Genomic DNA, 24349 nt, shown 5'->3' on the forward strand with positions numbered 1-24349 from the left:
AAATGACCTTAGCACTAATGTGATTCATAAGGGATCAGGCCTTCAAACGGTGTTAACGCTCCTCTAATGAGAGTCCTCCGTTTGTCTCGAGTGCTGGAAGAGACACTAAACCCAAATATTAGCCAAATGAATAAGCATCCATCCATCCCACCCAAAACAAGTTGAGCTGTTGACTATGAGGACTACACAATTCAGATTGATCAGTCTCTGAGAAAGTCAGAACACAATATGGAAAGCTTTAGAGATACTTTAGAGAAGTTCTTTTTAGACTTGTTTACTCCTCCAAATCCTTACAATAAGATGCATTTATTAACCCTGCATAAGATTTTAAGACTCATTTTGTAAGAATGTATCTTTAACACAAATGTATTTGGTCTTACTGCACTGGCAGATCGAGTGAAAATATCTGCCAGATAGAATTACTAGAGAAGCAAAATTACATAATATATTAAGTCTTGTTTTCTGAAACATTTATCAAAATGAAGTGGGGGGGGGAAAGAATCTGCCTGTGGTTTAAGAAAAATAATCTTAATTCAGAGGGAAAACAATAAGTTTACTTTTACTACCCCAGTGGCAGATTTTGTTTCATGTTTTAAGCATAAATTAATTTTGATACAGTTTTCAGAAAGCAAGAGTTAATACATTTTGTTTCTCTAGTAAATCTATCTTTATTTGAGAATGTTTAGATACAGTATTTGTTCTGGAAAACTACAAAGCCCCTAAAGGGAAAAGGTGATGGAACAAATATTAGAGGGGATGGAAAGTTCTATCGCAAAACCTTTGCATTCCCTCGTAAAACCTTTTCCCGGCAAAGAACTCAAAAGGTTTGTGAGCGAATGCAATGTTTCTCAGGGGAACGGAAAAGATTTGCGAGAAAACGCAAAAGCATTGAAATAAAAATGTTACTCTCATCTCATTTTAAAAAAAAATCATCACCAAGACCTTCAGAAGACAAGTCAGACATATTTAGTCTTAATATCAAATGAATGTATGTTGTTTTAAGGATTTTTAGATATTTTAACAACAACTAAATTCTATTGCAGTGTGCATACTGATGAAATGTACAGTACAGGCCAAAAGTTTGGAAACATCACTATTTTTAATGTTTTTGAAAGAAGTTTCTTCTGCTCATCAAGCCTGCATTTATTTGATAAAAAATACAGAAAAAAAAATGTAATATTGTGATATATTATTACAATTTAAAATAATTGGTTTTCAATGTATTATACTTTAAATTATCATTTATTTCTGTGATGCAAAGCTGATTACTCCAGTCTTCAGTGTCACATGTGACATCCAGTCTATCACATGATCCTTTAGAAATCATTCTAATATTCTGATTTATTATGAGTGTTGGACACAGTTCTGCTGACTAATATATTTGATGAATAAAAGGTTCAAAAGAACTGCATTTATTCAAAATAAAAAAAATATTTTCTAATAATATAAATCTTCTTTACTATCACGTTTTGTATCAATTTAACACATCCTTGCTGAATAAAAGTATTGATTTATTTCAAAAAAAGAAAGAAAAAAAAATTACTGACCCCAAATGACTGACCAGTAGTGTATATTGTTGTTACAAAAGATTTCTATTTTTAAAACATTTGCTCCTAAAAAAGTATCACAGGTTATGAAAAAATATTGAGCAGGAGAACTGTTTCCAACTTTGATAATGAATCATCATATTAGAATGATTTCTAAAGGATCATGTGATAGACTGGAGTAATGATCCTGAAAATTCAGCTTTGCATCACAGGAATAAATTATTTTTTAAAGTATATTCAAATAGAAAACTATTATTTTAAGTTGTAATAATATTTCACAATATTACTGTGTTTTTTTTCTGTATTTTTGATCAAATAAATGCAGGCTTGATGAGCAGAAGAAACTTCTTTCAAAAACATTAAAAATAGTAATGTTTCCAAACTTTTGGCCTGTACTGTATATCTATGATGCACTGTAAGTATAAAATCCCCCTTTGCCAGTATGATGTAGAGATCAGGCCAGAAAGTGGAGGCGGAACAAGATCAGGCTTGATTTGAACCTGCAACTACTGTGCCACTGTCTAAAATAAAGCACGGGGTCGTAGGTTCACGTCTTAGAGGGACAATTGAAGACACTATTTAACCTGGACTGTTTCAGCGCAAACCAGCTGTGCAAACAAAAAAGCAGGGCTCTGCGAGCCGCCGGGGATACAGGTGTAATTCAGAAGAATGAATAACCACACTGTGGTCAGGACTGGCATCTGACCCAATGACGTCCAATCATTAAGTGCCACCACACCACAGACCTGTATACAAACCTCCAGATGTTCATAATATGCAAGTCACGGTCAGCATTGGATTGGATTGTTTGCTTTGTTGCAACAGCATGCCAGATCTCATATAAGCAAGGAACTTAATTCCGGGTTAATTCAACAGGGATTGTCCCTGGTTCTTCTTTTGTGAGGGGTTTATGTGGGACATTATGTGGGAAAAATCGTTCTCCACTGACAGCCATTCAAAATGATTGTTATTGTTAAAATACAATTCCTCGTCCTTTTGGATGTGCATGAAAAGTTGATTTGCATTCACAGTGCAGAAAACAGCATCGTCTCGACATGTCGACAACACGAACCGAACTCTTCCAGTCTCAGCTACAACTGTACAGTGTTTGAGGGGCAAAGTAGATGTTGTTCGCAGGCAGCCAATAAAGACCATAGGCTGGCATTATGCAAATGTGTTATAAACATACGTAGGTTCATTCAGGAAGAGAGACTGGAATTACTTACAACTCGTTTCATGCAGTTCAGAATCGGTTCTTTCTTTTGGAAAACAATTATGTAATTTTCCTGCACATTGATCTCTGAAACTTTTCAGACATTGTACATTCACAAACAGCAATTTTAAACACTTCATGAAAGGTAATATCCGTAAAAGGATAATAGGGGCACTTTTACTAAAATGTTATGTGTGGGGCTCTGTACAAAAGTGGATTCTGATTCAATAAAACAAGTCTGTATGCAATTTCATGATATTAGAATAGATGATTTATGTTTTCCAGTGAAATGGAGAAAAAAAGAAACATGAAATAGGGATGAATTGTTGATCTTTGTATTGGAGGATTGAAAGGATTTTATTATTTATTTTGCATGAAAATAAATATGCATGAAGCTTCAAAGTGGAAAAATGAAATGTATTAGCAAAGTTGTGCATGATAGTGAGTTTCTACTTCTGCCTCTTTTAACACTTAGAAATGCTGAAAAAACACTAAATAATGATTAAGCAAACTGTATTTATCATAATGAGTGACATTTGTGAAACGTTTATTAAAATTCATAGTTGTTAAAAGATTGGTCATGTTATTGATAATAAGTTCCTCTGATTCTCACACAGTTTTAAACTGCAGTACCTCTGATGTCCATTAGGGGCACCGTCTCTCCCAGTCGGCTGTAAAGGTTTATTGACACTGAAAATATCACCGGCCGGGTCCTCTGGGAGTGGTGGGTTTGCCGACGCCGGCTGTAGTGTTAAGACCAAACAGGACTAATTGAAGGAGACGCTTACATATTCTCCACCGTGTGGCTCAGGGGTGCGTTTGGCCACAGCAGCGGATGCCGCTGGCAGCAAAGTGGGTATAGCAGACTCGGACTAAACCAAGAGATGCACCCCAGGGCACGGAGGTCCTTTCAGGGCTGTAAAAGATCGCACACATGAGAAAGGTTTCTGAGTGAGACAAATAAATTATATAAGTAAGAGATGAGGTGAATGAGCTAGGCAGATAGTAATAATACTTCACAATTTTGATGAAAATAAACAATTTGTGTGTGAGAGATAACTCAATTTTATATGAAAGAATTGCACACAGAATGAGCTATGGATTTAGTTCACCCAGAAATGAAAATCCTCACCCTCATGTCGTTTCAAACCCGGAAGACTTTCGTTCATCTGAGAGATTTCTGTTCCTCCATTAACAGCTACGCAACTACAACTTTGACTCATAAAGAGATCATATAAAGCGATCGAGTCTCTTCAGAAAAAAATGTGGACTATTCAAACAATATGCTCAATTCTTGTGGATTCGTTTTACGATCTCTTTATGAACTTTTTGAAGCATCAAAGTAGTTGCGTAGCTGTCAATGGAGGGACAGAAAGCTCTCAGAGTTCTGAAGATGAACAAAAGTCTTACGGGTTTGGAACAAAATTAGGGTAATTAATGACAGAATTTTCATTTTTGGGTGAACTATACCGTTAAGCCATTTTAGCTTTGTTTATTCAACTGATAAGGTATGAAAATGAACTTTAAAACGAAATGTTCACACTTTCTGAGGAAAATGTTATAACTAAATATTATATGAAAGAATTGCACACAGAATGAGCTATGGATTTTGTTCAGATGACATTAAAGGGATAGTTCACCCAGAAAAATGAAAATCCTGTCATTAATTACTCACCCTCATGTCGTTTCAAACCCGGAAGACTTTCGTTCATCAGAGAGATTTCTGAGATTTCTATATGTCATGTTATTTAATTGCCATATAGCCAACTGTATACCTCAAACAAAATATGTCATGAGCACACACAGGTGTTAGCGAAGCTTCTTCACAGTGAACTGCTTTAAATGCAGGCAAGTGTTTGAGTTGCACTTTTCAACATGTTTTCTTTCTTTGCTCCCCTTCTCTTTTTCTTTTCTCAGGATTTTTACATCTGTTTACGTAAGCAGAGATACATGTTCTGGTATGCCCGCCGCCACGGTGGTGGCGAAGGTTTCATGGGTCGCAAACTGACTGATGTAACAAAAATTGGTTATCCTTTAACGTTCATGCAGCTTATCAAAATCAACTACGGTATGTGGGTTTGTTCTGTTTGCATTGCTGAACTCAACTAGTAAGTCATAACAACTGCTGTCACTGTACATACAGTCTCAGAAAAAAAAAGGTACAAGTACTGTCACTGGGACGGTAGGTTCTAATATGTACCATTTAGGTACTAAGGTGTACCTTTTGAAAGGGTACCGCCTCAGTGACAGCTTTTATAATGAAAATAACGCACTGAATTCATTGTGTTGATCACAGAAATCACAAATGAAAGGCTAAGTTTTATTTGACAGAGTACAAATCACTTTTTTATTTATATTGACATTGATTTCTTCCCCCACTTCTGCTTTAATATGGCAATATTTTTCAGTATGAAATGAATTACAACCTTGGTTATGAAAAAAAAAAAAAAACATTTTTGCGAGAGAGCTGCCAAGCCAGAGGCCAGCTATGTGTGGATCACAGCATCTGGGCGCTGTTCAAAGACACATACCTATCAAATGCCCTGTGAATAGTAAAACACATATCAACTCGACACTAGACAGTCCTCTGGGCCATATGAGCAGGAACTGTCAGAAGAACTCTTAGCTTCAATATCCTCATATACCTGTAGCATTCAAGCCACATACCAAGCTGACAAAAATGTTCTAAGAACGTTTTGCTAATGTTCCCATTAAGTCAAGAAAACTTTATTTTGGAATATTCTCTGAACGTTCAGGTAACATTTTAGTTTACATTGTCATTGTTACATGTAGTTACTATAGTAATAACTATAAATTATGCATAATTACACGCAACTAACCCTAAACCAAACCAAACCAAACCAAACCCCATTCCTAACCCTAGTAAGTACATGTAGTTACTTAATATTAACGTTTTGTGCTAACGTTTTGAGAACATTATAAAAGACTGTGCTGCATCCAAAATCAGATACTTATATAGGATGCGAAAAACAGTAAGCCAAAAAGAATAGTATGTCCAAACACATAGTATTCAAAAAACAGTAGGCGAAAAGTCCCCGGATGACCTACTACTTCCGTCGAGTGAGTGATCATTCGTGCACATCTTTACTATCCCATGAGACTATGGGATAGCATTTAGTGAAGCGACGCGACTGATGCTGGTTGGTCACGTGACATTTATTTTTGAATATTCTCTGAACATACAAAACGTCCAGTTTTAGAAACGTTTGGTAACATTTTATTTTACATTGTCATTGTTACAAGTTACTATAGTAATAACTATAAATTATGCATAATTACATGCAACTTACCCTAAACCAAACCAAACCAAACCAAACCCTAACCCTAGGAAGTACATGTAGTTACTTAATATTTCTCAGTACTTAAATGTATAATTACAGTGTAACAAAGGCACCTTAAAATAAAGCATAACCAAACGTTTTTTATTTTTATTTTAATACGAATGTTTAGAGAACATTCCATTTATCATTCTTCAAACATTATGGGAATGTTGTTTTTTAATGTTCTCGGAACATTCTGAAACAAGTACCGTATAAACATTTAAAAAAAACGTTAGACGAACGTAAATCTATAATAAAATAAAATAAACGCTCTATGAACAATGTAGAAATAACGCTTTGTGCTAACGTTTTGAGAACGTTATAAAAGACCGTGCTGCATCCAAAATCAGATACTTACCTGCTATATAGTATGCGAAAAACAGTAAGCCAAAAAGAATAGTATGTCCAAATACATAGACTTCAAAAAACAGTAGACGAAAAGTCTCCGGATGACCTACTACTTCCACCGAGATTCTTGAGGGCGCATTCGGGCACATCTTTACTATCCCATGAGGCTATGGGAGAGGATTTATGAACGGCAGTGAAGCGACGCAACTGATGCTGGTTGGTCACGTGACAGTGACAACATGGAGGATCGAGTACATCCAGATATCATTCATACTGCCCATTCATACTATCCTCATACTAGCCTTTCCGAATTCGGATTTAGGCTTCGGGCACATCCCTACTCAGTGCATCTAATGTTTCTTCATCTGCACACGTAGTTCTGCACAGTTTAACGCCATGATTTACTTGACTTCGACCTATTCAATATAATTTACAATCTTTTAACTGAGATTCCTTTTTGAGTGTTCGACCATTTTTTGTAAAAACATGACATAGGTGGTGTTTTTTCATGGTCTGTTCAGCAGAAAACTCATTTATTTTGACATGTTCTGCAAAAAGTAGAGAACAGAAAATGGCCGGACGTAAAAAAAATACCAATGCTTTGGTCACGCGTTCACAGATGCATACTATCCAATTTAAATACAGAGGAACATCAGTATATGTCTGTAATATTTGCCTAAATTTAGCATCATATTATGGTGTAACTCAACAAGAACAAAGCTGTGATATTAGCTATAACATACACTACTGTTCAAAAGTTTGGGGTCAGTAAGATTTTTGAAAGAAAATAGTATTACAACTTTTGATGTAATGTAACTTTTATTACATTGTTACAAAAATGTATTTTTTTTTTGTATCAAGTAAATACAGTCATTTTGAACTTTCTATTCATCAAAGAATGTTTTACTGTATTTTTGAACAAATAAATGCAGCCTTGGTGAATATAAGAGACTCTTACTGTACGGTAGAGTACAGTGGGGTCCACATTTGTTTCAAATATATTTTCATTAATTTTTCATTACAAATTATATTATAAGCACATGTAGTAGTTTAGTAGTAGTTTATTTCTTCGGTCATTATGAACATTTAAATCTTTGGTCACATGTAATTCAAAGATCCTGTACGTAATACAAGAAAAAAGAAAAAAAAACAAAAAAACAAAATGTATACATTAGAAAGATAAATACAAAATGTGTACATTAGGAATTTAAATGCTAAATTATGCCTGACTGAAGGGGATAAGGCTGAAGTCAAGACTTATTTTGCCTAACCCCTTTTACAACTGAGACACTATATCCAAAGATGACACAATTATACAGTTTCGTTATTCCAGCGATGGTAACATATAAGCACAGAACTTAAACTTCAACAATCAAGATTATATTATACATCCACTTTCAACTACTTTTCTAATGTACTTCATTCAAGTGTTCTATACTTTTCCATAATATTTAACTTATACATTTTCTTAAATGCATTAATAGTTTTAGAGTGCTTAAAGGGACACTTCACCCATGGGAACATTGATCTTTATTGAAAGTGGGTCATATATGTAGTCGAAATGTAAAATTAATTTTGAATTTGGTGCCTTCTTGGCCGAGGAAAGAAAGAAAGTAACTTCAGGACGCATTTGTATGAAAGACACCAACTCCCACAATGCACCACATTGCACAGCTGCGCAAGCCACTCCCACTAATCCAGAAAGCGCATATCTGCCTAAGAGAAATAACTCTTCCGTCTACAAGGCTAGCTACCACCAGAGCTTGAAATTAATTTCACACAAAATGTCTAGTTAGTTGGCGAACTCATTAGTGAATTACTCTTCATTTGTATTTCTTTCGAAGTGGTGAATTATTGCATTGTAACGTTACCTGGATGTTCAGTCAGATGCGGTGCGAAACTAGGATAGTTCACAACACAAACGTCCGTGTCCTCGTCTGATTCACAACATAAACGTCCGTGTCCTCGTCTGATTCACAACACAAACGTCCGTGTCCTCGTCTGATTCACAACACAAACGTCCGTGTCCTCGTCTGATTCACAACACAAACGTCCGTGTCCTCGTCTGATTCACAACACAAACGTCCGTGTCCTCGTCTGATTCACAACACAAACGTCCGTGTCCTCGTCTGATTCAGAGATTTCATCCAGGAGAAGTTGTCATTGTTGAAATTCTTTGCCACAGTCGGACTCTATCTCTGTGTTCGTAGCGGTTCGTAGTTGCATAGTGAGATCACCGGCGCCACCAGTCCGCCCTAACCCGAGCCAGTCCGGGCTCCTCGTCCGCGGCAGGCAGGTCTTCTGCCTCGGCTGCTCTTCGCTATAATGCGGCTTGTAAAGGTAGCCACATACACCTGATTCAAGCATCAGACTTCTGAAATCCTCTTCCTCTATATCATATTGAGCACTCTCCTCCGCTATTGTCATAACTTTACATCTGTCTCCACAGCGCCTGTTAGCTTAGCTTCCAAACAAGATGGAGGATATTGCTTTTAGTTTTCAGAAAGTCAAGTCCCACCCACTGATCTGTAATAGGCCTGTAGCGTGAGCGGTTCCCGCCCCCTGGGAAAGATGAGGAACGAGTGTCTGTAGTCTCTACACTTTTCAATGAAATGTGACTTCCTGCTTATTATGACGCAAAATGATGATTTTTACGTCATAATAAGCAGGAAGTAAAACACTTAAATCCTTATTTCTCCCATCTCATGGAAAAATTGATGAAAAATCCACATTTATTATAATATATGACTGGGTTTCTAACAATACAAAGCTTAATGCAAATGGGTGAAGTGTCCCTTTAAGTTGAATAAGAAGACTGTTCCATAGATCAACTCCTTTAACTGATAAACACCTCCTCTTAGTATTACTCTTCGCCATGGGTTTTTGTAACAGATCAGTACCTCTAAGGCTGTATCTAGATTCTCTAGTTTGAAACATCTCTTGTAGACAGTGAGGAAGCATGAAATTATGGGCCTTGTACATCACAACTGCTGTGTAAACATCAACAAGATCATGAAATTTTAATATATTTTGTCTAATAAAAAGTGGATTTGTTGGGGCAAGGTATTCTGCATAGCTAATCACTCTAATTGCTTTCTTCTGCAATAAGAAAATGGGTTGTATATTAGTGTGCATCACCGCAGTACCTTCTCGTATCATATAGCGTGAGTTGAAGGTAGATAATCTGGCACAAAACCGTTAGTATTATGAAATCTGAAGTGAAGCCATTAAGTTAATGACCCGGGTAACTTTGTTTTTGAAGGATGCCAATCATGCCGTCAACCAGAAAGACAACATCTAAATACCTGGATAATATCAACATAATCAAATAACGAATGTCAGCACAATACACATGCCAAACCACTATAAAAATCTTGTACTTGATAAGAACTTCCACCCTAAACAACAAACTGCCCAATGAAAGTTTAGTGGTTTATTCTGGTTTAACCACGCAGTGGGACCCAAAAACTTTGAGACCACATTGAAAATCCAGGCCTTTTGTTATTTAAACTTGCATCTGCTATATAAATAACTTGGTAAGTGGCTTGATATGACTAGTGTTCATATGAATTTTATACATTTATTGTCATTATTAAAGCAGTTTTATGCATCTGATAGAGTACAAGCACAAGAACCGGTGGATGCAACCCTGAAAAAGCGATAGAGAGAGAAGAGCGAGATGGCCTAAATCCACCCTTGCCTCTTAATTTAGCCAGCATTCACAGAGACATCATTCATGGCCGTGTTTCTTTGCTCCATGCAGTTTGCTCTATTTGCTTTTAAACGTGTGGCGGAGACCTGGCTCGCACGCCCGAGTCCGATTATAACTTTATATTAGGATCCGAGGGGGAGTCAATTACAGCCAGTCCTGTTTTATAAATCAGGGTGAAAGGAGGAAGGAGGGGGAGCAAATAGCAGGGCCTTCTTAATGCAGATTTGTGAATCCTGACTTGTTTTATTGCTGTTTGAGTAAGTTTGCGGTTCATTTCCCATCAGCCCTCTGCTTTATTAATCAGCTCACGGCCATTCAATGTATACCGTCCCAGGAGTCGTGGAGGTTCTGTGTGGTGCTTTGCAGTTGTTAAGTGGGCAGAAAATGAAGGGAGACAGGGTGGACAAGCTCAGTTTATGACAAATTGACCTGGAAGGGAAATTTATCAAATGGCAAGAACTAGCAAAGGACTTACAGTTGTAGCGAAATCAAGGAGAGACAGTCTCGCGTCCACCGACGTACAGTATGGAGCTGTTGGAAAAGAAAAAAAAGAGAGATCTTGCCTAACAAACTGCACAAGTGTTTGAAAACCACTAATGAAAAAGAACGTTTATTCCGAAGTCTAATGATTAGCAGACTGATGGGGACAATTCCTCTTAATTCAACGGAAATGAGGACGGTAACCACCCAATGATTGCAACACACTGCAAACACTGTTGCAAGAACTCTGTTCTGAGCTGTCTATGCCCTATTGGGAAAAGGAAACCAACCTAAGCTAGTTTTCTGGTCTTAGCTGGTCCCTGGCAGGTTTAAGAGGGGTTTCGGGCACATTTCAGCTGTCAGTTGACCATCTGCATGGAGAGGTTGAACAACCATCTTAAAACAGCTAAATCAACTGGTTTAAGCTGTTTTTTGTCAACTGGAACCAATTGACCAAATTTTTTTTTTTATGTATAAACTCACTTAATTTAGATAAAACATTATTTTTTTCAGAAAACAAGATTGAAGCCTGGATTCACAGACAAGACTCAAGCCCAGTTCCAGACTAAAGTGTATGTTTGAGCTGTCTTAACTGAAAGCAACTTGCACTGGCATATCTGCCGTTGTTTTGGCTCAAGATGCACACCAGCAATGTTTTTTTCAAAGACACGTTTACTTAAATGTCCTAATTTAACTAAGGCCTAATCCTGGCCTAATCTAAGCCCTGTCTGTGAAACCAGACTATTATGTCTTTTTTCCTTCTCCAGTAAATATATCTAATGTCCTCAGAAGTGGGAAATTCCTAGTTCCCAGTTTAGCTGTGGGTTTAACTGAAACACCCCCTCAAGTCAGAGTTGTGACTGGGAAACTCGGGGAAAGCGCAACAACTCTGACTTCAGAATCCAATATGGCTGTTCAATACATCAACCATAGTGAAACAGTAGTAATATATGGTTTATTCTGTTTCTCTGTCTCAATAAACTCAGTGGTGCACACAGTATCCAACCGCCATTTGTGGACATGACACTTCAACAAAGGTTTGCCTGGATGCATCCATCTTAGTTTTCTGACCTGTGTACTGGAACGCGGTCAACTCGGGTGTGATGTCTTTCCCAACTATGACATCAGTCCTCCGAGGTAAATTGAATGCAGCCCGAGAATGTTTAGAAATTTGTACTGGAAAACAAGTCGAAATTACTAAGAAAGGTTTTTTTTGTTTTTTTTGCAGTGTTCGATTTTAACAATTGCATGTTTCTAAGCTAACAGAAGGATACTCTAAGAAGCACTAAAATATTGGATAAAATATTTTTTTATATTTTTAAATAAAATATTCTAAATTGAATTAAACTAAACTATTTTATCAATCCTTTTCAGTTTTAAATACATATTTATAATCAACATGTGTCTCACTGAACTGGTCCAAAGCCTTATTGTTTTTTTTTTTCCTGTAAGAAGGATACATGCGATACTGCCTTCGAGTTTAGCTGAAAAGAAGGTACAGTATCTTTAAAGGAACATAAGCTGAAACTGAAAACTGTATCAGGAAATAGTCAGTACTGGTCAAGAATTAAAGACCTTCCAACCACCTTTTGACAGAACCAATTGTGGAAATGCCTTTTCTTAACATAGCCAAAACTATCCAATTAGTTGAAACTGGGCCTTTTTATGACATCTGTAAGAGTTAATATTTCTCATAACTGTCATTTACACTGACCCGAGTGGTCAAAGTTCATTAATCAGACTGACCGCCCCATAATTACCTCTCTGTCTCACTGTGAGCACGACCTGTCAATCTCACAGACTGACAGGTCAGTGACCCAATAGACCACAGACATTTTCATTTCCCACTGGAGATTAGGGAGTGGGACATTTAATTGCCCTCAAAGCGTTTACTGCACCGAGTAAACAGGCTCAGGCATTTACAGTGTGGTATCTTGACTTGTGTTTATGCCAAAAGTACTTTGCGTGTGCCCAAAGCAGTGAAAAACCCGACGAGGGAAGGACAGCGCCAACCATACAGACCCCAAATACTGCTCACGCTGAATAAAATTCTGCTTAGGTGAATAATATATTCAATTATTCACCCATCTTTCCATCCATCAGTCAAATGCCTGTGGTTTGGATGGAGAAGTGGACGATTATGGGTGGGTGTAAATACGGGCCCTGGTCCATAGTTTCGCTTTCACTGGATTTATAATGATGATCAGGGACCACATTTCACCTTCTACTAAATAGCAGAATAAATTTTAAAGTCAGCATCAAAACTGACTTAATTAACAAACATTTTTGCTCTTATTATGCTCAATTAATCAGTGCGCAAAAATACAAATCTCTCTCTCTCTCTCTCTCTCTCTCTCTCTCTCTCTCTCTCTCTCTCTCTCTCTCTCTCTCTCTCTCTCTCTCTCTCTCTCACTGTTTGGATTTAAATAGGCAAATACTTAAGAGTCAAAGACTGGATCATTATTGCTGTGATTATTAGGTTATATGTTTGGCAACAGTTCTTCTAACCCTAATTGAAGGAGTGTGTATAGCTTTTCATTTCTTAAACAACCATGTAGGAATACACATCATGGCCACATTCCAGGATGACAATGTCAAAATTGTAAAGAATGTTTGGGAGGGAGCCTGAAGAATCATTTTCACACATGAATTGGCACCTCTGAGTCCAGACCTTAAATTCATTGAAAGTCTTTGGGATGTGCTGGAGGAGACTCTTGCATTGACAATACAAGATCTTGACCAAAAATGTATGTACCTCTTGATGAAAAATAAATGTTGTGATGATATTTCCAAGAAAGTACAATTTCAGACTTTCCACTTCAAAAATTCACATTTAATCCAATGTGTTACTTGCCGTTTCTAAGCAATTTCTAAGTGAAAATTGTTTCTAAACCAAGTTTTATTAAAAGCCCATCTTACCAACGGCCCCTTGAATTTAACTTGTCAGTCACCCCTTTAATTTATCTTGTTTTAAGAATTTTTAAACAATTTAACTGGAAAACAAGACAAAAATACTCATTAAGAATGTTTTTTTTTGCAATGCACTTGCATGCTTGTTCTGATGACACCCTTCATCTTTAGCACTGATGAATATGCTGTACTTGTCACTTTCAGTAGAAATGCTTTACAAATAAACATACTGAGAAATTATGATCACAAATATGCATAACATCTCCGTAAGGCCTGTATGTGTGTGTGTGTGTGTGTGTGTGCATGTGTATTTCACCCCTGGGGGGCCCGCGCCTCCTTCGCTATGCCATGGAAGTGGGGTGAGCCATGGGGGCTCTTTTTCATTAACGTGAGTGACAGAACGCGAGTATGTGTGGCGAGTAGAACATCAGGTGCTCTTCGCCACTCCATTCAGCAGAGCTGTTGATACGGGCCAACATGACGGGTGTGACGGTGAAGTGAGGGTGGGGGGGCGTCACATTCTGACCCCCTCATTCCCCACGAAACTCATTTTCTTGTTGCGCTTGGCAGGGTTTCAGACATCAGACCACAATTAGTGAACTAATGCGATGGAGCATTCATTATAGCGTTCTATATGGATTGCATCGTACTGATAACATCATTTTGGCATCGATTCCAACCTCATGATGAAAGAGAGCAATGGAGATACACTTATCTGATGTGTTGTTTGCCGTTTTCAACATGGCTCAATGCAGAACGTGGAACTTTCAAGCAGCTGCTGGTAAATTTGGAGGGCATCTTATTTCACCTCACCTTCAAGTTCAGTGCATCTACTGCGTTGAGCCAGAAGCATGTCTCGCTGATATCAGATCTTGGCCATGTGGTCTCGCTTCTCATCGCATCTGCTTCAGATTGTCCATTCCCGCCAAATCCCATTCTGGGCACAGGAGATCATGTAAAGAGAAAAGATGTGACTGTGTGTTTGTTTTCGGTTTGCAACAATGACATTCAGTATAGTGTTTCTTCAGTTCACATGGTAAAGCATGTTGCAAACAAAAGTTAGGTTTTCTTTCATGCAATTTTGTGGAAATTGCTGAATGGAAACATCAGGATGCAAATAACATTTTCAAAAATGAGCATCAAAAACTTACACTCACATTTCATTCAGTAAGATATGCACACAATCATATTTATCAAATAAATTGTGCATCAAAAAATCTGTTATCATTCCCATTCATTTCAGTTCTGTCACACGATCCACCAGGAAATTATACAACCTGCTAAGATTTTTTTATTGTTTTTGAATGAAGTCTCATATGCTCACCAAAGCTGCATTTATTTGATCAAAAAATACTTTAACAATATTATAATTTTTTTATGTATTTGAATTTATCTTATATAGTTTTATATAGTTTACAGAATATATACAAAAATATTAAGCAGCAAAACTGTCTTCAACATTGATAATAATAAGAAATGTTTCTTGAGCAGCAAATCATCATATTAGAATGATTTCTGAAGGATCATGTGACACTGAAGTCTTCATGAATGATGCTGAAAATTCAGCTTTGCATAAATATATTCAAATAAAAACATGTCTAATAATATTTCACAATGCTACTGTTTTTACAGTAATTTACAGTTTTATTTTTAATCAAATAAATGCAGCCTTGGTAAGCAGAAGAGACTAATGTCTTAAATTCACTGGCAAAACATCTACTAAAATAAAGCTATAATATAAAAAATTGCATTTTGCATGCAACATTTTAATTTCATTACTTTTGAATGGTCCGCCAGCTGGACGAGCACCAAACCAGCACTAACCAGCATGAGAGTTCTTGCTTGTCTAAGCTGTTCTATTGCTCTTTGCTCACAGTCCTCATCGAGTCTGCAGATGTCTGAGGGTACAAACTTTTCCTCTCTTAACACACCCCAACTTTATCAGACCAGAGATTGGAGGGGTGATCCATTTGGCATGACATGTGAAGGCCTCTCGAGCAGAGGACCAAGACGAACGAACACATTGTTTCTAACACTATTTTTACAGGATACGCTGCCTGACACATGTGCGGCTAAACGATTCTCTACCGCGGAGTAATGATGCTCGCTGTGTCAAGATTTAGTCAGCTGCGTCTGACCCCAGAAAACAATAAAAGCAGAACTGATGAGCTAATAGATCAGGTCAGGTAAGAGCTGGCCAACAGAGCGCAGGGCTTCTTCCTCTCTCTCTCCGGTCCTCCGACCGGGCGCTTGGCGCGAGACCGGCCTCACAGCTGGTTATCGTTAATGTCTCGGCATGCATGACCACCTGTTATCAATAAACTCTTGCGCTCTCTCCCTTTTTCTCAGCTCGGTCTGTCTGCAGCGCTGGCTCATCCCAGGGAGTTAAAAACACCCCTTTGCTCTCCAAGGGACCACATTCCTCCCTGTACGTGGGAATTAATCATGTGAAAAGTTGTAAGCCAATACACATTAGTTTATGCTTGATGAGCAGGCAAATGTATTGCCGGTGCTGCGTGTGGACGTAAAGACCCAAGGGATGGAGGCTGTTGTGAAAGACAAACTCGCTCTTGTAAGGAATGAAAGATAAACGGCATCAAGACGGCTGGAAAGAGAGATGGGCTTTTCCTAAACCTCATCCCAGTGGACTTCCTCATCATCCTAATGGCAGATGCAAAAAAACGCTTTTTTGAATTACCGTCGTCATTAAGAATGGCTGAATTTGGTGGATTAGATAATCGGTTTATCTGTTTTCGAAGTTTTCAGAGTTAACAACAAGATGGTTTGCATCCTGAAACACTTGTAGCGTTTAGCTAAATCGAGAAGGGCGTCCGTTGCAATAAACCAACACATGTTTCTGTGCAATGCCGTGTGGCTCATCATAATGAATGGAAAAACATCTGCATTTAATGGCCATTCATGGAACCCCAGCGTTTAAATCTCGATTTGATTACACGCTTTTCATATCCTCAAATATTTAGTTTATTTGACGATCAATAAGAAGAGGGCAGTTTCATCATAGTTCATTAATTTGCTTCTGTTTAAAATTGGGTTTGTTTAGATGTCAATGAGAATCTGGCTGTTGCACTTGTGCTCTGATACCAGCGGTGACGTGCCTCCATAAACGGCCCCATTGAGCGACGACGTTCTGATTTGTAAACTGTTGAAGCTCTAAACACTGTTGAGGAACTTAGGGCTGTGGCAATGAAATCAACTGTTAATGAGCATCAGGAGAACCAGAGTCAAGTGCTTATGGAGGTGTTTATGTTCGTTGACTTGAATGGAAACTTCAAAGTAAAGAACCTTCAAACAACCTGCACTGGTGCTTAAAAAATATCCAGAAACTAATATTCTCATGTGCAAAATCATCAAGAACTCCCTCTCCAAAAAGGCATATAGCCAACCCTCAAGATCACTACAGACAAGAAAAAGCCTAAGGGTTGCTACTTTTACACGACAACAATGTACTAAAAACGGATCAAAATGTCAAAATGATCCCCGTTCACACGGGTCGGCAAAAATGACTAAAAACGCTGTATTACGCTGCCAGGCCAGTAGTTGGCGGTCACTTTCACAAATTCACGTTTTTGATGTTTACATGCTTGGAGACGATAACGGTCTCTTTTTCAAATACTTGCACTTTCAAACCCCTTTTCAAAAGCTTGTGTTCGCAGGCCCCCAAAATGCCATTGTCGTGTAAATGAACAGCAAAAGCGCATACAAAGTTTTTCATTTTTATTTATTCTTTTGTTCGTTTTTAGGCCCCTAAGAGTCTTTGAGGAAGCTACACTTTCCCCATTAACAGCAATTATTTGACATTCTTCAAACATCAGCAAGCAGCGTTTCTCTCTTGGGTTTCTGGGATTGATTCACATCTATCTCCACCAGTTTCCATTTTGGGATTTCTGGGAACATGTCCTGCTTAATCTAAGCAGATATTGTAGCAGAATTGCATTATCTTGGAAGCCTCTGAAGACTCCCAGTTGTGTTTGGTTGGAAGATTCAATGTTTTTCCTCAAGCTTAAGTCAAACTCTCTCCTAGAGTTTTTTTCTCCCAGAAATAGCAACTATTCTTTTTTTATATGTGGTGGTTAATAAAAGCTTTTCTTAGATTAATGTTTTTATATTCACCACTGATTATTGCCTGATGAAATAGATTGGAGTTTTTATAGGATCAAGAAAAAGTTTGACAGATACTGTCATGAAGAAATGAGGGCACCGTCCACTGAGTCCAGCTCACTGTAAACTCTCACTGTGAAATCAAGCACATGGGGATTCAGCTGTACATTACTTCAACAGTCTGTGTCTTAAATTAGAAACTGAGGAAAATGCAAGCCAAAAAAAAAATGAATGAATACAGTCAATGCAGTATTTCTATTACTAGAAATGGTATGCCATGAAAATGGCCTTCAATACTGTGTTGCAAAAATCACAAATGAGACATTTGTAATATCTTAATTGTTTCTTCTAGACAGCAATGAGTTCTAATTGAGGGACTCCGGATGAAAATTAGTCTGTACGGCTAAATCTGGCTCATTTACATTTGGACATTGTCCTTAAGTTCATTAATGTGCATTGTCCCTTTAAAAAAATAAATAAAAAATAATAATAATTTGAGAGTAAATCAGTTTAAATGTGTCTCCTCCAAACTTTAAGAGATCTTAACTTTGTTGCAATTTCCTAAGATACTAAAGCCTGCAATCAATGCTATTTTAATAAAATATTGCTATTTTTCATGTGTGTAGTATACATGTAGGCCTATAATATTAAAACTTTATATTTCTATAAATTCTATAAAAAAATTAATATAAATATAAAATGAATATGAAAATTGATCACGTACAGTAAAACTTTGATGGGACAAGCTATTTTAATATAAAAATGTATCATAAATTGTAATTTGACAAAATGATGCATACACATATGTAAATATACACATACACACACACACAGACGTACATATGTACATACATACATACATACATATATATATACACACACACACACATACACACACACACACACACACACACACACACTCGTACATATGTACGTACGTACGTACATACATACATACATACATACATACATACATATATATATATATAATCATTTTTTATAAACTTGTTCTATCCTATAAATACTCATTTGTGAATATAAGAATCTAATAAAATCCTTTATAAACCAAATATGAACTAGTAAACAGTTTATATATAATAATTATTTATAATTATATAAGTATAATTTGTATATACTGCACATCGATGTGTTCTGAGCTATGAAAGAGAAACCTCAGAAATGGGTTTCTCATTCTGGCTTTCCCTCTCGCCTCTATTTTCTCTAGCACACTGACAGTGCGTCATGCTCACCTTAGCAGCTTGAAAAGACAGAAGAATCCCAGCTGAGATAAGGCAGATACTGGCCTGCTAGGGGTAAACTAACAGATAGCGGTAAACAATGTACAGTGTCTTCGGCCCCTGCTCCAGGCCCAGGTGAGGCCGTCTTCTGCCCCCGCAGGTGATCTTGATAAGAGGATTCGTTTATAAAACATCTCCCCAACAGCTGTGCAAGACACTTGGCACAAAAATGCTGCACTTATTCATCAACACTAAGGGTATGATGATGAATTGGCTCTTAACTTTGCCACGGGCCATGAGGAAGTATAAAAGCTGGATCTGGATTTAGGGAAGATGTTAAAGGAAGACAGTTGATCACTTTTAAATGAAAAGCATATAATATAATTTAAAGTATGTGAATTCTAACTCTAATTTTAACCAAATACAGGCACAAAAATAGGTATATATATATACAGGTCTATCTGTCTATCTATCTATCTATCTATCTATCTATCTATCTATCTATCTATCTATCTATCTATCTATCTATCTATCTATCTATCTATCTATCTATCTATCTATCTAGGGACCAACAGCATGTAGGTCTAGGAACGTGACTAGATTTCTCTTGTACTGTTTAATTCTACTAGAAGTAGTCGAAACAAAAGACTATTTAAATGTTTTACAGGGAGGAGATCTTCTCAAACATGGAGTTTGAAATGTGTTCGTGACTTTCAACTTCACAAACAACATTCTCTGTCTGCTTAAAACTCTCTTGGGATTTTCTAACTTCACGACAACATCAGTGATGCTGTACTCGCCTTGTGAAAGTGTTTTTTTTCTTTCTTCCTTATAAGCAGTACACACTTTTTGGAATAATTATGCTGACGAGGTGCCTGAAACGTTCCAGTTTTAATAAAGCACAGCTCTGAGATGTGAGCAAAACATTCAGAGTGACAAAAGCGTCTCGATGGCAAACTCAAATCATACAGACACACGCACAGAACCCGGCACGATTAAATCTTTAATCAGAACAGGATGAGCCATGAGGAAGGCAGAGCGGGTGTGAGGATCCAGACCGACAGATGTGGGATCCAGTTCGGATCAATAGAGGAAACTGTCTCTCCCCACAAATCATTTAGCTAAAGGTATTCAAAATCTCCCTTTCGATGAGGGTATTTTAGATTTTTGCATGTTTTTACCGACATCAACCAGTCCATGATGGAAAGCGACTTGACTTTAAACGCTCCGATCTGAAGTCGTGATCTGAATCTCAGATCTCTGATCTGAAGACTTTAAATGCTCTGATTGAATCCACATTTTCAGCATCTATATGTCTTTTAAGGCGTAGCTGCTTTTCTATTCAAATTATATATTCAAGAAGTGTTTTTGATCAAAAGGTAGTTGCCTTTCTGGAGTCGACGTTTTTTCATTTGACTATGACAAAATGTGTGACTTCAGTAATAAGTGATGCGGTGAATGATTCTGACCCGAGAGCTCAGTGCACATGGTTCCTAATGTAAATCCCCATGACCATTGCATCAACTGAGACCAAACACGCTGACAATCTGACTGATGAATTATACACCAGCAAAACACACTATAAGATTGCTCTGTAAATAGAAAAACAAGAATCAATCCAGAGCACAGGCCTATTTATTAAGAACTGCACGCCACGCCATTATGCAACACGTATGTAGGGAAAACCATCAACAGTGACTGGAGTTCTTACGGCAAGAAACATCACATCATTTTAGGGTGAATCCCATGAAATCTGTCAAGAACATGTTTGGGTCATATTTCACCCAAAATCAATGTATTTTTCTGATAGTGGATGGATGGATTGGGATTGGATGGATGGATTGGAATTGGATTAGATGAATGGATGGATTGGGATTGGGATTGGGATTGGGATTAGGATTAGGATTAGGATTAGGATTAGGATTAGGATTGGATGGATGGATGGACGGATGGGTGGATGGATGGATGGACGGATGGATGGATGGATGAATGGATGGATGGGTGGATGGATGGATGGATGGACGGATGGGTGGATGGACGGATGGATGGATGGACGGACGGATGGACGGATGGATGGATGAATGGATGGATGGGTGGATGGATGGACGGATGGGTGGATGGATGGATGGATGGATGGATGGATGGATGGACGGATGGATGGATGGATGGTTGGATGGATGGATGAACGGACGGACGGATAGATGGATGGATGGATGGATGAATGGACGGATGAGTGGATGGATGGATGGATGGATGGATGGATGGATGGATGGATGGATGGACGGATGAACGGACGGACGGATAGATGGATGGATGGATGGATGGATGGATGAATGGACGGATGGGTGGATGGATGGGCTACAAACAAGATTTTAGAGTGATTCTCATGAAAATATGTCCAGGTCACATTTCAATCCAAAGCTTAAAATAGCTTAATGTTTTCATGAGAAATCGTGAAATCGTGTTTGTAGCCCCTTCGTGTAATACCATTTCAGTTCCAGCCTGACCTGTAGAAAAGCGGTAGTTAGAGGGGAAAATAAATCACCAATTCAGGTTTTCATTCCTGCTTCTATCAAAGCCTGGTACTTTAAAAAGAGCTGTACATAATCACAGGTTCAATAATGAGGCCACACACACTGAGACGCACAATTTAATTTGTTGTCGGTCTATGAAAACAAATGTAGCGTGTGCAAATAGCAAAAAATTTGCCAATTACAGTAGCATCTCAATCATCATCTAAGCAGTGTGAAAAACAGCCTCATTATCCAGATGTATCTCTAGTAACTTCAAAGTGAGCGACCATCTTGTTTAGTCTTTGCAATTGTGCACATTAGCTAAATTATATAGCTTATTAGTTGATCTACGGTGTTTATTTCACATGATAACAGGCGATTTTGTGTTTTAATTATAACATGAAGCTTTCCGCTGTAATCATGTGTTTTAGTGTACAACTTGACATGTGAAAGCCAGCTGTTCAAATACTAAATAACAGCTGGTGTTGAAATGCTAAAGTGAGAATATTCTTTAGCTCGCTGATCCAAGATGATTCAGAAAACCTTTTGGATCTAAAGATCCAAAATCATTTCAACCCCTGGCTCAGCTGTTGAATGAGGGTTTTAGTGTAAGGACACTGTAAACTTTGCTTAAAGCTCTCTGTGGGGAGTGAAACATACCGATGTAATCAGTGAGCTTTGAACATCTACTCTTCCTTTTGAAATGTCTGAAACAGTCAAAACACGGGCTTACGGCAAACTAAGTATATTGTGTTCACTGACACGATTCAGACTTTCCAAAAAGTATTGAAATTGCCCATTGTGATTGCTCTCCGTGCCTTTTTACACTTGATAAAATTCAATTTTTTTATTAATAGATTGGGTAAATATTTAGATCATTAATCCTAAAGTAAGATATAAGAGGATTTTTTAACTTCCTTTTGCAATGATAGCTCAATCAAATCCCTTTTAAATAATGTTATGTCCTTCTTGTATGTCACATTTTATGTCACACTTCCAGTTCCAATGTCCTGAAGTCAATAAAAAAAATATGTTTTAATGGGTTTTTGGTTAAATGCCTGAAATAAGGTCTGTGAACACAAGCTCAAAATATTATTTTATGCAATAATCCAAAAGCCAATGAAAAAATTCTATAGGGTTTTTGTTGAGGGAACCAGGGTGATGCAGTGCTCTACTGGTACAGTAGAAAACCAGCAAGAACAAAAAATGGTCATATAAAAATAATTACGACTATTGTGGGTGCACAAAACCTTGACTAACCGGACCTCAGGGAATAAAATGTACTGGTTACTGGACTGTATTCCCAGTAAAACATGCAGGGATGCTACATTACGAACGAGGGCTGATGGATCATGCACCCGAGCGGCTCTGTGTTTCTGAGGAAAGACAGATGCATTTCTGTAACCATGACTTCCATATAGTAAAAGTTTTCCCTGAAGTGTTTTGAGGGCATGCGAGGTTTAATATCGCCGGGATGCTTTCACGTTTTCGCTGGGAATTGAACATGAACAACATCAGTCTGAATTCTCCCCATTACGTTTTAGAGCCCAATCTTAAGTGCAAAATGTAATCTGGAGTCAGTCTCTTTTACGCAGACTGTAATAAAAACACAGCCGTGGCTTAATGCCCGCCGTCTTCGTAAAGCAGGATATTGCTGAGCTCCGAGTCTCTGGAACACCTCAACGTTCAGTTTATATGGGCCTGTGTGCTTTCGTGCCGGAGGGGTTGATGGCTGAGCGGTGTGAGTGTCATGGTACAAATCATGACAACAGCTACGCAGTCTAAGATACTTGGTATTTATTGTCGTCTATAAAAGCGACTTGATGGGATTTTTAAAGCTTTTATTGACTTCTCCACATACAGAGATGACCCTCGTGGAAATGTTTGTCTGCTGGGATCTGGAATGTTCTCTGGGCTCTGCTTCGCACACCAGGGGGCATCTCTCATAAGACACCTTATCCTTATTCTGTCCACAGCATCTACAAAGCAGAAATCTCATCACGGTAAAACCCTTAAGAACTTCTGCTGTGTCCTGGATATAGTTTCTCCTGCCCTGTGGAAGTTTTGGATTAAAGTATAAATAAATATGAGCTGGAATGTTCGTTTGGACTGTCAAATTAAATTCCTTTTTTTTCCCCACTGAGCTTAAAATGACAATGAAATCTCACAAACTCGACCTCTGAAAATATCTCAAAGGTTGTGTTGAAAATCTCAGAGTATGTCATAAATTGGTTTGTCTTTTTTATATAATGCACTAATTTGAAATCAATTTGAAATGTGTTTTATAGATGAAATCCAGTAAATAATCACTTAGAAACCATCCAGAACATCTTAGCAGTCTCATAGGAACACCATGGAAACCTCTATGAGCCTCAACTTCCCTAAAGCCTACCAGAACACACTAGTAACCACATAGCAACACCCTAGCAACCACATAGCAACACCCTAGCAACTTCCTTAAAGCACATTAGAACACCCCAGTAACCACATAACACCACGAAAGCCATCAACAACACCCTAGCAACCTCACAGAAACTTCCTTAAAGCCTTCTAGAATACCCTAGTAATCGCATAACAACACCATGAAAACCACATACAACACCCTAGCAACCACATAGAAACTTAAAGCCTACTAGAACACCCTAGTAACCACATAGCAACACAATAAAAACAACCTAAAACACCCTAACAACCTCACAGAAACTTAATTTAAGCCTACTAGAACATCATAGTAACAACATAGCAACACCCTAGCAACTTCATTAAAGCCTACTAGAACACCCTAGTAACCACATAGCAACACCCTAGCAACTTCATTAAAGCCTTAAAGAACACCCTAGCAAAAACATAGCAACACCCTAGCAACTTCCTTTAAGCCTATTAGAACACTCTAGTAACCATATAGCAACAACCTAGATACTTTCTTAA

The 24349-nt window shown here is 37.8% G+C and overlaps 1 long non-coding RNA gene across 2 annotated transcripts; it reads right to left on the reverse strand.

Annotated features, from left to right (window-relative positions):
• Positions 1 to 3098: 3098 nt before the first annotated feature.
• On the reverse strand, positions 3099 to 19180 carry LOC309488129. Of its 2 annotated transcripts, XR_014202027.1 has the most exons (4): positions 18921 to 19180; positions 14365 to 14488; positions 10637 to 10692; positions 3099 to 3676 (listed from the first exon to the last, which is right to left on the reverse strand). It is a non-coding gene; the product is annotated as an uncharacterized lncRNA (long non-coding RNA). The 2 variants fall into 2 exon arrangements; XR_014202028.1 differs by lacking the exon at positions 3099 to 3676 and having other exon boundaries at positions 9765 to 10692.
• Positions 19181 to 24349: the final 5169 nt, after the last annotated feature.

The sequence above is a fragment of the Leuciscus leuciscus genome, assembly GCF_965113295.1.
Source record: "Leuciscus leuciscus genome assembly, chromosome: 23".
NCBI classification, from domain to species: Eukaryota; Metazoa; Chordata; class Actinopteri; order Cypriniformes; family Leuciscidae; genus Leuciscus; species Leuciscus leuciscus.